Source organism: Lepidochelys olivacea (assembly GCF_965140295.1).
Source record: "Lepidochelys olivacea isolate rLepOli2 genome assembly, chromosome: 6".
Lineage (NCBI taxonomy): Eukaryota > Metazoa > Chordata > Testudines > Cheloniidae > Lepidochelys > Lepidochelys olivacea.
This window is the reverse complement of record NC_140416.1, coordinates 65,017,393-65,033,362: the sequence shown is the minus strand read 5'-3', so window position 1 is coordinate 65,033,362 and position 15,970 is coordinate 65,017,393. Positions and strand designations below refer to the sequence as shown.

Sequence of the window (15,970 nt, the reverse complement as noted above, 5' to 3'; positions counted from 1 at the left end):
TACCACACAACAGAACCACTAACCCAGGAACTTATCCTTGCAACAAAGCCCGTTGCCAACTGTGCCCACATATCTATTCAGGGGACACCATCACAGGGCCTAATAACATCAGCCACACTATCAGAGGCTCGTTCACCTGCACATCCACCAATGTGATATATGCCATCATGTGCCAGCAATGCCCCTCTGCCATGTACACTGGGCAAACTGGACAGTCTCTACGTAAAAGAATAAATGGACACAAATCAGATGTCAAGAATTATAACATTCATAAACCAGTCGGAGAACACTTCAATCTCTCTGGTCACGCAATCACAGACATGAAGGTAGCTATCTTACAACAAAAAAACTTCAAATCCAGACTCCAGCGAGAAACTGCTGAATTGGAATTCATTTGCAAATTGGATACTATTAATTTAGGCTTAAATAGAGACTGAGAGTGGCTAAGTCATTATGCAAGGTAGCCCATTTCCCCTTGTTTTTTCCTACCTCCCCTCCCCAGACGTTCTGGTTAAACTTGGATTTAAACTTGAAGAGTGGTCAGTTTGGATGAGCTATTACCAGCAGGAGAGTGAGTGAGTGAGTGGGTGTGTGTCCGGGGGGGGGTGTGTGAGAAAGCCTGGATTTGTGCTGGAAATGGCCCACCTTGATTATCAAGCACGTTGTAGGGAGAGTGGTCACTTTGGATAAGCTATTACCAGCAGGAGAGTGAGTTTGTGTGTGTGGTTTTTGGAGGAGGGGAGAGAACCTGGATTTGTGCAGGAAATGGCCCACCTTGATTATCATACACATTGTGAAGAGAGTGGTCACTTTGGATGGGCTATTACCAGCAGGAGAGTGAGTTTGTGTGGGGGGGTCGGAGGGTGAGAAAACCTGGATTTGTGCTGGAAATGGCCCAACTTGATGATCACTTTAGATAAGCTATTACCAGCAGGACAGTGGGGCGGGAGGAGGTATTGTTTCATGGTCTCTGTGTGTATATAACGTCTTCTGCAGTTTCCACGGTATGCATCCGATGAAGTGAGCTGTAGCTCACGAAAGCTCATGCTCAAATAAATTGGTTAGTCTCTAAGGTGCCACAAGTACTCCTTTTCTATCAGCTATTCTGTAGCCATCATTATTGAGGGAGCAAATAGATGCATCGTGCTTTGTATTCTCAAGGGGGTAAACTCCAGGCTCAACCTGGTCTTCTTTGGTAAGGAATTCCACAAATGCGGACTTCAACTGAGAACACCTAGCATCTAAGATGTCACAGCGAACCCTGGAGCAAGAAATGATTTCTAAGAAAGCCTGTCAACAACTGATTGAAAACAGAGTAATATAAGGACACCTCAAAGAATATCTGGAACTGGATGGGGAGCTGGTATACATAAAAAAGATGTGAGGTGCTCATCAGTTTACATTGCACAGATAAGCCTTTTCATGATGGATCATTTGCCATTGCTGCATGGCCTGTGGATAACATAAGCGGCCTATTGCAGCAGTTCAGCCTGGAGGCAATAAAGACATGGATTGCTGTGGCTACATCTTGATCGAAAGAACGAGATGCAAAAAAGGCTGAAAAGTAAAATGCATTCCTGACTACAGCTTCTATTTGAATGCCAAGAATTTAAGATGAGTACCCAGGTCTCCGGATCACCTTGACCACAGGAAGGCGATTAAATACCTTCTATAGAAGATGAGGCAAGAGCTCCTGCTAGTCCCTCAAAGCTAGTTCCTTTCATCCAGCAATACTTCCATCCTTCTCAGCTTAAGCCAACTATTTTTCATTCTTACACTTCTCTCATTCAGCTACTGGAACATTCAAGTATTAGCGCTGGCTATGTTTGATGAAGACAAGATGTAGAACTGGGTGTCAACTTACTGAAGTCCACACATTCTCATGATCTCCCTTGCTATTCAGACCTATACTGAATAGAGAATGTGAGAGACCTGAACTCTGAGTGACATCAAAAGTCAGAGATCTTGAGGAGAAAAAAAAGAGGTACTCATCATGATTTTAGGTTACCTATTCAAAAGAAATCAAAGCCAGCTTTGTGCAACTCGTCCCATTCCTGATAGGCCTCTTGAAGGCAAATCAACAGCAACACGTGACTAATGATATTGAAGACACATACATCTAGTACAGTGGTTCCCAGACTTGTTCCGCCACTTGTGCGGGGAAAGCCTCTGGCGGGCCGGGCTGGTTTGTTTACCTGCTGCGTCCGCAGGTTCGGCCGATCGCGGCTCCCAGTGGCCGCGGTCTGCTACTGGTCGCCGCTTCCAGCAGCTCCCATTGGCCTGGAGCAGCGAACCACGGCCACTGGGAGCCGCAATCGGCCGAACCTGCGGACGCGGCAGGTAAACAAACCAGCCCGGCCCTCCAGGGGCTTTCCCTGCACAAGCGGCGGAACAAGTTTGGGAACCACTTATCTAGTATCAACAATTAAGTTTGTCCTCTGTCCATGAGGATAAGGAGATACCCTCCAATTCCATCCCCATATCATAACCTGGTCTGAAGTCTGATAGATACAAGCCAAAGCAGAAGAGAGGTGCTGCTGAAGTCAGTTTGCTTATCAGCTCTTTAATAACTTTATTCAAACTCAGATAGCGAAGCTTAGACATATTGCAATAGTTGACAAGATAATTTGCATTGAAGGATGGGTTTGTTGATCATTAAACAAACTACTGATAGTAAAAAAAATTAACAAGACAGTCATTTAAAAAATAGATGCAAGATAGCAGATCATATCTACATAACTGTGCTAAAAGAGGATAAGCAAGAAAAAGGCTGCCTTTTAGAGGTCTATTATAGGACACTGATCAAAGCAGCACAGAAAAAAATCTATGGTCAGCAGAATTAAGGACAATAAAAAGGAATCATATGTATATCAGGAAAAAGGAACGCTAGCAACAGTATTGATCCATTATTAGATTGAAATGGTAGAACTGTTAATAATAACGCAGAAAAGGCAGACGAGTGCAATAAATATTTCTGGTCTGTTTTTGTGAAAAAGCTACCATATCATAAGATATTTTTAAATCAGCAAGTCCAGATAATTTGCATCCAAGAGTTTTAAAAGAGCTGGCCTGAGTTTTAATAAGTCTTGGAACACCGAAGAAATTCCAGAAGGACTGGAAGAAAGCTAACGCTGTCTTACTAGTTCTAAAGTGTAAACGAGATGAACAAAGTAATTATAGGTCTGTCAGACTGACAACAATTTCTGGCTAAATAATGGAACAGCTGATACCAGCCTTGATTAATAAAGAATTAAAAGAGGGTAATTTAGTTAATGCAATCAACATAAGATTATGCAAAATAGATTTTATCAGCATAACATGTTATCTTCTTGAGGAGATTACGAGTTTGGCTGATAAAAGTATAGTGTTGATGCAATATACTTAAGACTTTACATAAGGCATTTGAATAAGAAATTATCGTGATACAAAATTAACATGGTGAATATTAAACCAATTCAAAACTGGCTAACAATAGGTCTCAAAAAGTAACTGTAAATGTGGAATCATCGAGTAGGTTTGTTTCTAGTGGGGCCCTATACAGATCAGTCCTTTGCCCTGTGATATTTAATATTTTACTTAATATCTTAAGTTTCTGTCATCTCCAAAGATTGGGGGAGAGGTGAATAATGAAGAGGATAGGCCATTGATACAGAGTGATCTGGGTCACTTGGTAAACTGGAAGCAATCAAAGAATAGGCATTTCAATATTGCCAAATGTAAGGGCATACACGCAGGAACAAAAATATAGGCCACACTTGCAGGATGGGGACTTTATCCTAGGAAGCAGCGATCCTGAAAAAGACTTGGGAGTAATAGAGGATAGTCAACTGCACATGAGCTCCCAGTGTAATAGTGTGGCTAAAAGGCCTTGTGTGATCCTTGGATGTATGTAAGCTGCTGACCTGTCTCCCTACTCCAGGAAAGACTAATACTAGGTCAAAGTCTGTTTCAGGATGTTCCATGAGGACCTGGTTTATTAATTTAAAAAAAAAAATGCACAAAAACCCTTGACCAACAGAATCTAAAGGGGCCAAGAGTCACTTCACTCTACGCCTCTCCCTCTGCTTCAGGGCCAGTCAAAGAAGCCAAACTGCCTCCTACAGCTTCCTTGCCAGTGACCTCTCTCAGCCCTTCCCAGGCATAACCTGAACACTTCCGAGCTGAGTCTGATAACTGAACAGTGCTAGTTGGCCCCAGGTCCTTAAAGGAGCAGAGCATCCTGTTACCATGTATTAATAGAGGAATATACAGTGGGAAAGTTATATTACATGGTGGCTAAACTTACTGACCCACTGAGATGCACATGACAACCTTCAGAAGCTTGAGAGCTGGGGCAGCCTGTCAGGGATTCAGCCCTGCAGGGGCAGTCCTCAGGGCTTCAGCCGCATGGGAGACACCTGCGGGGGCTTGGGACTTCTGCTCTGTTCCTTCTGGAACTCTGTGCCCCAGCAGGCATGCCCCACGGGGCTGAAGCCCCAAGTCTCGGCAGGCATGTCCCAAGGTGCTGAAGTCTCAAGACCCCTTTCTCTGCCAAGCAAAAGTGAGGCATGGGGTGTGGGGGGGGTGTCACATACCCCACAGATTTTTGACAGGGTTTGCTGGCCCCACTCAATCACATGGTACCACAGGGCTCCCTCCCTGCATGGCAGCTGCTGGAGCAGGCAAGCTGGGAGCTGCCGCAGTGGGGAGAGGCAGCGGCAAACAGCTGGGAGTTTCCAGGAAGAGCCTCTGCTTTTCCTACTGCCTCTCCCCACAGAGCTGAAGCAGCAGCCTCCTCCCCACAGCTCCCAGCTGTTTGTGGCTGCCTCCCCATGGAGCTAGCACTTGGGAACTGCAGGGAGGGGCCACTGAGGATAAGAGGGGGGCATGACTCAAGCTGTTGGGGGGAGGACAAACCTTTAAATTGTATCCCCCCACTCTCAACAGGCACCAGTCATCTCTGCCAGAAGCTCCTAGCCCCACCCGCAGGGCAGAAACCCTGAGCTCCTGCCTCCCTAGTCTGGTAGGCGGAGAATGAGAGGAGTATGTGGGGGCACCACAAGAAGCACTTTAACTGTAAAAGAGCCGCATGAGGCACATGAGCCGCAATTTGGCCACCTCATTATATTACTTCTTGTTTGGCACGGTGCAACCGCTGCTGGAATACCACGTCTAGTTCTGGTGTCCACATTTCAAGAAGGATGTTGAAAAATTGGAGAGGATTTAAAAGAGCCATGAGAATGTTTAAAGAATTGAAAACATGCCTTATACTGAGAAATTCAAGGAGCTGAATCTATTTAGTTTAAAGAGAAAATTAAGGCGTGACTTGACTACAGACTGTAGGTTCTTAAACAGGGAATAGAAATTTAACGACAGAGGGCTCTTCAATTTAACATGTCTGGAACCAGGACACAGGCAATCTTGTCTAATAGTCAGAGCAAGAGTCGGCATCAGAAGTTAAATCAAGAGGTCACAGCTGGAGTCAGAGTCAGACATCAGAGTAAATGGTCAAAAGTGAGGCATAGCAGTAGGAACCAGATATGAGACAAGGAGCAGCAGTAAGGCAGGAACCAGGATTGGGTGCTGGAGCAAGGCAGGAGGAACCAAGAATAGGACAGAAGCAGATCAGGAACCAAGAACAGGACTGGATGCAGATCACAGGAGACAAGCAAAGAGCAGGGTCCAATGGGGCAGCAACAGGAAGTCTGCTCAGTTGCTTGGACAATCCAGCCAGGTCACTTCCTGGCTTAAGTCATGAGTGCAAGACAATCAGGCACTCTAGGCCTTGGATATACTGACAGGACTTCCTCTATGACCTGACCTTTCAAGATTAGTGAGGTGCTGCTTCATCTGTCTCTTCTGGTGGTGACAAGGGAGTGTCAGTGATCAAGAGTCCTCACAGCCCCAGATTCTAGGTCTGCCTCCTTCAGATCCTTACATAGCAGACATAAGGTATAACCAGATCCAATGCCTGGAAGCTGAAGATAGACAAAGTCAGACTACAAACAAGATGCAAATATTTTAACAGTGAGGATAATTAACAATTGGAACCACTTGTCAAGGGTTGTGGTGCATTCTCCATCACTGGAAATTTTTAAAATCAAGATCAGATGTTTTTTCAAAAAGATATATTCTAGTGCAACCACAGTTATTGGACCTGAAGCAAGAATTAATTCAGAAAAGTCCTATGACTTGCATTATGCAGCTCTAATTAGATTATCACAATGGTCTCCTTTCTGGCCTTTAAAAAAAAAAAAATTATGAATGAACAGTGAGAAAGTGTTTAGGATGAGATGGGTGAAGAGTCTGTATCCATCATCAAAAGTTAACTGCAAAGTAGCACTAGTCATCAAATAATAATCTTTCCATGTAAATTTAATTTGTCACAGCACTGCTCCTAGACCACAACGGTATACCTAAGAGTCCAGCTGCTGGATGACCAAATGACATGCAAGTCTTTTGGTGACCTTCTCTGTAGTTCAATTTGTGTATTGCAAACATACTGTTCAAAATGCAAAAGAAGTCATGTCACACAATTTCTTATATAATAGAAAAGTCCTGGTCCAAGAGGAGATGCTCTTTTTCCACCAGCTGAGCTGCCAAAAAAACCACACACACACAAACCTACTCCCATTATTAATCTAACAGACAAGAAGAGTTTCCTCAAAGTCATTACAGCCTTTCATGCAATCCATATTTAGGAAATGAACAATAAAAATATTAAATATTCATCTTACATTTTAAAGTGTTTATTGTATCGTGCCGCCACCAGGAGCAGTGCAGAAATAAGGATGGCATGGTATGGTATTGCCACTTTTACTTCTGTGCTGCTGCTGGCAGGGTGCTGCCTTCAGAGCTCAGTGCCCAGGCAACAGCTGCCACTCTCCTGCTGCCCAGCTCTGAAGGAAACACAGAAGTAATGGTGGCAATATCAGGACCCTGATAAAATAATCTTGTGACCCCCCTCCAACTCCCTTTTGGGTCAGGACCCCCAGTTTGAGAAATGCTGATTTCCCCCATTAAATCTGTATAGTATAGGGTAAAAGCACACAAAAGACTAGACTTCACGGAGGGGAGACAAGATTTCACAGTCCATGACATGTTTTCCATGGTCGTGAATTTGGTAGGGCCTTATGTATCACAGAACAATAGATTTTAAAAGTCAAAGTAATCTGAATTAGACAAGTAAAAAGGCTAAAAGCAATAAAGGTGTTGACTTAAAAAAGAGTGACTGAACCAAGTTTTTTCCATTTGTAAATTTAAAAAAAAAAAAAAAAACCAACTAAAGTAGCATTTTATGGGATAGTGAATCACTTTAAAAAAAAATTCGCATAATAATGACACAACCCTAATAGCAATATAGCATTTTATAATTTCTAAAGTTACCTATAGCAATGAGTGCTCCATTGTAAAAATCACAAGTAATCTTTTAACAAAGTTTTCACCATTCTGAAAGCATTATGTAGAAATGAGGATACCAAAACTGGCATTAACTGAATTTCTACTGCAGAGAGAACATGTTAAGGAGAAGACTATCACATGGCAAACAAGGTCATGTGATTCTGTGGTGACAATCATATCAAAAACAGTTTCACATCTAAGAGCATATATTAAATATAAGAAATAAACAAACCCCTTCTACTTTTTAAATAGTATTGGTGACTTTTGTGAGGAGTTTGTCTGTTTGTTTTTTAAATAGTAATGATATCCTCATTTAAGACCCAGAACAATCCAACTGCCCTGGGTAAGTTATACCATTTTCTGGCATCCACCTTTCTGTGATTCCAGCTCTTATTATTCAGAATCAGACATAATGTGAGAATAGGAGATCCCAACATCAAATATTATTAGTAGTGTTGTCCCTTTTGAACTGGAACAGCTCATCAAAGTTTGAGGCCACGGGAATGTTCGAACTGGGGGCAGAAACTGAAAATAGAGTCCCATATTTTCTTTGATGCAATCTTGTTTATTTACAAGTAATGTGCAAAGTCTTACTTCTCCAAATGCAGGAGGAACACAAGAACAGTTTCTTAGCTTACAGTCCCAAACCTCTTAAACCTTTCCTCTCCCACACACTTTACCCCAAAACAATACTCAAGCAAAAACCCCTCGATCCACCCAGCCTAAAACTCCTTTTTAGTTGGGGGTTTGTTATTAACTTCTCCCTACAGTTATGCTAACTGATGTGTGCATTCAAATCCTTCAACCTCACTAAGGTTTTTTAACTCAGCCCATAACAAGGTTTCATCCAGCTCAGTTATAACAGTATGTATTGTGTTCTCTTATGAGCATACCACACTCCATACCTAGCTCAGGATGAAAAGTGTAATAGGGTTCAGCACATACCACAATTTTTTTAATAAACGGGGTGGAAGAAGCTGTCAAGTAGACAGTGTATACATTTATCAAAAGTCGGAGAATTCTGGCTATTTAAAAAACAAACAAACGCATCCTGAAGGGTTTGATTATAAACTTAGACCAAGTAAAAGGTTGGGTGATGTTTTGAGAGAAGGAATATGTAGGGGCATCACAAGAATGGTGTAAAAAATGTTTAGGCCTAAATTTTGTTTAAAAAAATACTATTAACATTATGTGGTGTTCAAGATTTTCAGTAAAAACTTTTGTTAAATGTTGTTCTGCAGCATACACAGTCCAACCAATAAAGAACAGGACTGGCACATAAGAATTTAAATTATCCTGTCTAGTTTCAATCTCTAAACTGAGTGAAATGCAATAGATAAAAAAATTATGAAAGATAAGTCAGATCTTTAAAATGAAATATATATATTTACCTCTTAACTGGGTAGAATATTAACATAGGAATTAATCTGATGAACAAATCTCTTTCACCACTAATGCCAAGAAGAAATCAATACATTGTCTGGTTGATGGCAAGCCATTTTTAACCAAAGCATAATCTACAGTTCTTGGATCTTTTAGTGTGCAATTTGTAATAAACGGATTCTGAAAACTAACTCTTGTATGATTAGTAAATTATCTATTAAACATGATAAATTTTAATGGTCTGTTAGGTTTCTGGTTTATTTGTGACAGCAAATAGAAGGGGCTGGTTTCTCTGTCACTGCAGGAGAGGGTGTTTCTCAAGAGTTGGGAAGGGGAGGAGGAATAGTGGCTGGCTGGTTCATATACCAGGCATCCCTCTGAGATTGCAAATAATAGTATTGTCTTAAATTGAATCTGCAGCTGTCTCTCTGCCCCTTTAGCCAGATTCTACACAGTTCTGAATAGTGGTTTAAGAGAGCAAGAGAAGGTGATAATGATCCAGAAAATGGAAATACACAGAAACTGTATAGAAGACCAGCTTTAGAATTGTCAGTATATTCTTACAGTAGGATCAAGTCTTAGTTTAACAGGAGATGCAATCAACAATATTCATTTTATCTTGTATTGTACTTTATACATTCCAAATGGATGTTTAATATTGTATATACAAAAATAATTGGCTGTATCAGGGCTCTCTACACTTTTTTTGCTACAAAAGTTAAAATATGGTTATGGATAAGGAAAACTCTTTTCCTTTTAGAAAAAACATTCCAACTTTTATTTTAGTATACATATAGCCCTCTGTGGCCTGAAAACTGCAGTGTTACAATTTAACAGAAAATGTAACATGCAATACTATATGACTCCATCAGACCTGATTAATGTCTCATGGGCTTCCATTCTCACACATTTTCCATCTGTCTGAATTTCTCTGCCTAACCCCCTATTGCTTCCAAAATACCACAAAGAGGTTAAAGACACAGTGGCTACCAAGTACACAGTAGCAGATCTGAAGCAAATCAAAATAAAAATGGAAATGTTTTCTGAAGAAAGCTAGTAACACATTTCCATCATATACACAGTATTTAGATACACTGTGCCAAAAATAACTTTGTGAAAGCCAAATAAAAAGCATTAGCAATAAGTACATAGTCACTCTTTTATACACATTACAAATCACTTCGCTCATCCTTTACAAATCGAACAGATGTTAACAAGACTACCTCTAGAATAAAACGCTAACTTTAAGACTTAGTACTTTGCTTACTCAAATACATTACTAGGGCATTTCACTGTATAATCCTGAGAAGTCATTATCAAGATATGAAAAGATTCTGTACTGAGCTACATAGAATATTGAATATATTTGTCCCACATTTCACTGTTGAGAGTCAATGCTACTGCAGACACAAAAAAATTTGCAGGATCATATCACCTTTAACCTCTTGTTGTCTCAAGTACTGTAGCAAAAATGAATTAACACACACCTAGATACACCACAACAAAGACACAGCATTGCCTACAGAAGATTTATTTAAAAAAAAAAAAAAAAAAAAAAACCTAAGCTTTTGGAAAATCTGCAACATAGAATTCATTCATTCATTTCAATGCTAACTATATTTAAGAGGTATTAAACTAAAAAATAATCAATGTTCTTTGCACGTACCCCCCCCATAATTAATATATCTTACTGTCTTTAAATTATTCTGATACTGCAACTTCACTGCTCAACTTCAGCATCTCCACTCATTCTGAGGTTTTTACAGGACCTCATTTCTTAATATTAAAAAATATATGTAGCAACAAATTTATCAAGGCACTTAATAAATTTCTCTCATTAAAATAAAAGCAGCTTGTTAATTTAAAATAATGTTTGTCCATGTACATTGTCTGCATAAGAAATGTCTTCACTATAATCTGTTTCACACATTTCACATAAATACCTTCACCATAAATACCATGCGTTGTATAGAAGAGGTTAAGCTATAAACATGCCACTTCTTTTGTTCTTCCAATTGACATACAATAGTTGATCAGAATTTTTAAATCCATCCCTGTCTACACTGAAGAGTGTTTCCTATTGCCACAGCATATACCCTCAAGGTTAGTAATTCCATACCAATCTTTGTCCTCCCACTGCTTTTGCTCTCTTGTGAGAACAGAAGTGCAAGGATGCTGTAACACAGCTTTCAACCCTCATCTATACTTTCAGAAATAATATATTTTCTTATATCATTAAATACTACCGGTGGTGGATAAAATAGTATTTTTAAAAGGCCCCTCCCATATTAGATTTTTGTTTGTTTATTACAACTATGGCCTACTGAGGCATATCTCATATTTGTATTCATATATTGATGCAACTGCTGTTAATGTCTCCAATGCTTAATATGACAGACACCGGACAGATTCTCCATCCATCCTTGCCCACACATGTATATAATATATGTATACAAACACACACACACACCCATAGCATATTTGTACAAGAAAAGGAAACAGACAAAATCTATTATAAACTTGGCTGTTTCAACATCAAGTAACAAGTATCTGCTAATAATGTGTATCCTCCTCTAGTAAGAGAAAGTAAAGAGCATAATCATGTGCCTATAAATTTAACTTCAGAGTAGAAAGGCCAAGGTGGAGAGTAACGCTGCTGGATTCCAGCATACCTGGTGACCTTATATCAAATACAGGGGCAACTATTCTTCCCTGTCCAATCTACACAATCTGTGCTAGTGTGCTGTAATAGCAATATCTTTCAGAGAGTGTCCTGTAACATTCCAAAGCTTCTGTGCACCTTTTATGCCATCAGCATTACACCATAACTAAGATTTCAATAATAATCGTTTTACAGTATATAAGAGCACCTCTCATCCTAACGACCCAAAGTGCTTTTATGCCGCAAAAACCCTTCCGTCACTCGTAGTCAGTCTGCAAGCAGTCGGGAAATGATCTAGCAACGGGATCTTATCTTGCTGTAGCCCGGAAGGTTCCTCCCCTGCCCCGTAGCGCTCATCACCCCTATGTCACCGGCTATTACCCGTTGGCGGGCACACGCAGAAATTACACTGCCCCCCTAGCTCCGGCGCGACCCGTCCCGAATGGTCCCAGTCGCCAGCAGCCTAGGGATGCGCCGGCGAATGATGCCGGGATATTTCCAGCTCCCCAAGCATCCCGCCCGCCCCGCAGTGCCCTGCGTGGAGACAAAGAACCAGCCATAAATAACCCCACCACCACCACCACAGTGAGGCGGCGGGGCCCAGCGGCGGGCAGCTCTAGACCGTCTGAGCCTCGCGGGTGGCTCTCACCTGGAACGTGGCCCAGCCGGCGGCGGCGGCGGCGGCTCCTCCCCGATGGGGCGAGTCGGCCGGCGGGGGCAGGGTTAACGCCTGCGGCGAGAGCGCCCCTCACGCCCCTCAGCTGCAGTCAGGGCTAGCGCCGCGGGCCCCGGCTCAGCCCGCTGCCCATCGCGTGCGGTCTCTATGGCGACTGCCGTGCCGGGAGGGGGACCGCCGGGAGGGGTGACCAGTGCCGCGAGGCAAGGAGTGCTAGTGGGGTGCTGCGGGGCCCGTGTCCCGCCCCAGCAGGGTTAACCTCTTCTCTTCCGCCTCTCCCATGCCTGCTGCCGCCGCCGCCGGACCCGACTGCTCTCGCTACCGTCGCAATAAACTCCCCCCTCTCTCCGAGCGCCAACTAGCCTGTCGTCGCTGAGAGCACCGCCCAGCTGCAGTCACGCCGGGCGTTGATTTGACGGCTGCCGAGCTTCTCGCCCGCCGATTGGCTGACAGGATTATCATGCTGATGAAAGGAGGGCGTACCTTGGAAATACCGCTGTCTTCAGGTTTGCTTGAGAGCAGCGGTAACCAGTTAACAGAGTCACAATGATCTGCACGCATGCGCACGGCAAAAATGCATTCTGGGTAGTGTAGTTTTCCGGCTGCCGCTGCAGGGGAGACGCGTGGCTGGGAGGCGTTTCTTCTCCTGAGCTGTTGAAGGAGGCGGGAGATGCTAGTTAAAACCCAGGGTTAGGAGCCGGGAATCCTGATTTCCTGTGACTTACCCAGGCGGAGTGAAGTGCTCTCTGTTCCGTGCAGGGTCACATACCGCGCTTATCACCGCAGCGTGCAAGCGCCTTCCCGTGGGTGCATTGGCGCATCTCGCCTCTGCAGCCCGGGCTCTGGTTCCCCTCGGTCGCGTGAGAGCAGCAGGGGAGTCGCTGCGTCCCCACTGCATTGCTAGCTCCACCCTCAGCAGCATCCAGCTCCAGCCTGCACTCCCTGAGCAGCCGGCGAGCTGAGTGTAAAACATCGCTTAACGTCGGCTAGAGGTGCGTGTGGACGCACAGGAGGGCGGTTAGGTGCAACTGTCGAATGATGCTTCGCCCTGACGCTGCAGTGAAGCCAGGCTCTAAGAGACATGACTTTCAGCTGTTACATGTAGTTAGTCTGTTCTCCATCTCCACCTGCGTCTGCCGGGAGGCGTTGGGGGGGTGTTTTATCTAGGTACACGCTGCTCTGTGTTTATAGTAAAGGAAGGCTCAAGAGTGCACCTTGAACGTTGTGGTGAGGTTTGTGACGGTTCTTGGCTCCTAGGGGAGTTCTTTCTGTATTTCTGGCCTAGCCTCAAAGGCGGCTCCATCTCTCCAGCACCGATGAGCCCTTAACCTTATCGTAGAACATTCCATAGGTGAGGCACGGAGGGACATACAGGATCAAGTGCCCCTACTGATTGCTGCTTAGTGGGGGGCAGGGAAGGGCTCTGTCCCTCTGCTGGGTCTGCCCCCAAGCTCCCTATGCCGCTCTCCGGGGAAGGCAAGCCCAGCTGCAGAGTGAACAGGGCAGGAGCAGCCCTTTTCGCGCGGGCTGCTCTGGGTCACTGCTCTGTGCAGCGCAGCAGCTGCTTCAGAGAGCCTGGCTAGGAGGCAACTGAGTCGGGGACAAGACCAAGCAAGCCGGCATTTTCCCCCCACGTTTCTGGCTTGCTCAGCTCCTGTGCCCAGCAGCCAGGGCTGGGCAGAGAGCAGAAAGGGTGGCCCGCTCCTGATGCCACCACCTTCCCAGCCTGGCTCTTGCAGGCAGTCGCCACACTGCACAGAGCAGTGACCCAGCGCAACCAGCTTCAGTCATTTGAGAAGTGGCTCAGTTCCGCTCCCACTGAAGCTTGGCTGCCAGGGACAGGAGCTGAACATGTGCAGGGAGGGAGCATAGTGGAAGAACAGACCCCACCCCCTACACAGCCCCGCAGGTAACTCTGGTGGGGCAGAGAGAGGATGGCGGCCCCTAGGTGGGCGCTATGGGGTAGTGGTGGTGGTCAGAGGAGACACATGGGGGGAAGGGTCACGTATCCTCCCCTTTAGATTGTGCCCTCCCTCTGTATAGGGAGGCCGGAGTAACCTGCTTCTTCCTCATCTCATGTGTCAAACCACCACTTTCTCTCCAAATTCCTCCCAAAAATATAGGTAGTAGCCTTTGCAAAATTACTTCCATTCATTTTCAGGATCAATCCCACTTATTTCCCCATGCATATTATTCATATCTGTACTATATTGTGTACATATGCTACTCAAATTAGAGATTCTAACCTTTCTATCTCAGGGTTTTATAATGCCATCCATCATTACAGTACCTGTGCACCTTCCAGATAAAATCAAAAATAGCAGAGTAAAGAGTTCTGCTTGGAGTAGGGCGTGTATTTTTATATTTAATTTTTGTACATTTAATTCTCTACACATTTGTGTTTTTATTTATATTTACATGGCATTACTGAAGCACAGAAACTGATAGTACTCACTACCTCATACAACAATTGGCAATTGTGTGGTCAAATAAGTTGTGTCCTTAACAATAATACTTCACACTGGTCTACAGGAAGGATTTCAAAACACTTTACATACATTAATTTAGCCTCACAACCGTCCTGAATGCTAGGTCAGTATGATCCCCATTGTACAGGTGGGAAAACTGGATGGTTTAAGGGACTTGAGCAGTGTTTCAGACTGCAGGAGACTTGAAAGTAGAACCTAGGTCTCCTACTTCCCTTAAAGAGAAGGAAGATAAAAGGACCTGTTTTGAAATTTAAGGTTGAAATTTTTCTAAAGTTTAAAACAGAAGAGCGAGTATGTTGGTCTACTGGTCCTCCAGAAAAATCGACACTGAAATCAATAAATGGATTGCTCAAGAGATGCCCAAGCTATGAAAGTAGCAGGCCCAGGATTAGAATAGCAGAGTGTAACTCGATTTAGTTATCTTGATGTAAAAACTTACCTCTTTTTCCAGTGAAAACATAGCCATAGTCTGTTGTTTAGTCACAGCAATGTGCATTACTGCCCTAGTCTAGTTATTATATGCTGCATATGCAAGTTTGTCATGCAGCCTTTTAAATTAATAAAATCAAAGATAATTGAGGTTAGTTCCACTTCTATATCTATCTGCCAGAAATGATGAGTTGTTTAAACAGATCTTAAGCTGCACCTATTGAAATCTGTGTCTGAAGGCCCCTCCCCCAGACTGAAGGGAGAAGCTACTGGACCCAGAGTTCAAATAATTACGGGGGACAACTAATGAATAACAATGATGTGAGTGTCACAGGTACAAAAATCAGGAATCAGGAAAGGGACACCGAGCAAAGAACCTTGGACAGCACCCACCTCAAAAGGAGTCCAGGGAGCCAGCAGATGTGGCCCAGAGGAACTCTGCCCAGATACATGAGCCCAGAGAGGAACAGAGTCGCAGAACACCCCCTTGTCCAGCATCCTCCTCCTGGTATTTTAGATGGCCATTTTGGTCAGCGCCAGGAGGAGGTTGATGAGGAGGTCTCACAACTTTATGGAGCCACGGACAGGGTGTACATAGATCAGAAGATGTGGGGAAAAGTGCAGCCAGACCTTAGGAGAAGGTTCTGAAGGAGCTGGAAAAGGGGGATCTTAAGCTGCAGTGACAGAGTCAGTAGCACAGATAATTTGCTAACCAGTGGCTTGAGAACTCTAGCTAACGCTAACTTGGCTGTGAATTCATCAACTCACTTTACCTAACCTTAACTAGTACTAGTCCATGCAAAGAAAAGGTGATCCAGTTTCCACTACTGCTATTCATTCATATTTGAACTTTCTTTTACTACCTACTGATTTTACATTCACAGAGATTATGAAATGGGAAAAACAAGATAGAAACTTGTCAATTTGTTAATTTGTGCAAGAAACTGTCAA

The 15,970-nt window shown here is 43.6% G+C and overlaps 1 protein-coding gene across 2 annotated transcripts in view; it reads right to left on the bottom strand.

Annotated features, from left to right (window-relative positions):
- Positions 1 to 12,434, bottom strand: part of TTBK2 (tau tubulin kinase 2) — a 216,241-nt gene extending 203,807 nt beyond the window's left edge. For both annotated transcript variants that reach the window (XM_084629924.1, XM_084629925.1), the window contains exon 1: positions 12,075 to 12,434. The gene's annotated coding sequence lies outside the window, so the exon portion shown is untranslated. The remainder of the gene's footprint in view (positions 1 to 12,074) is intronic.
- Between the last annotated feature and the right edge of the window lie 3,536 nt (positions 12,435 to 15,970).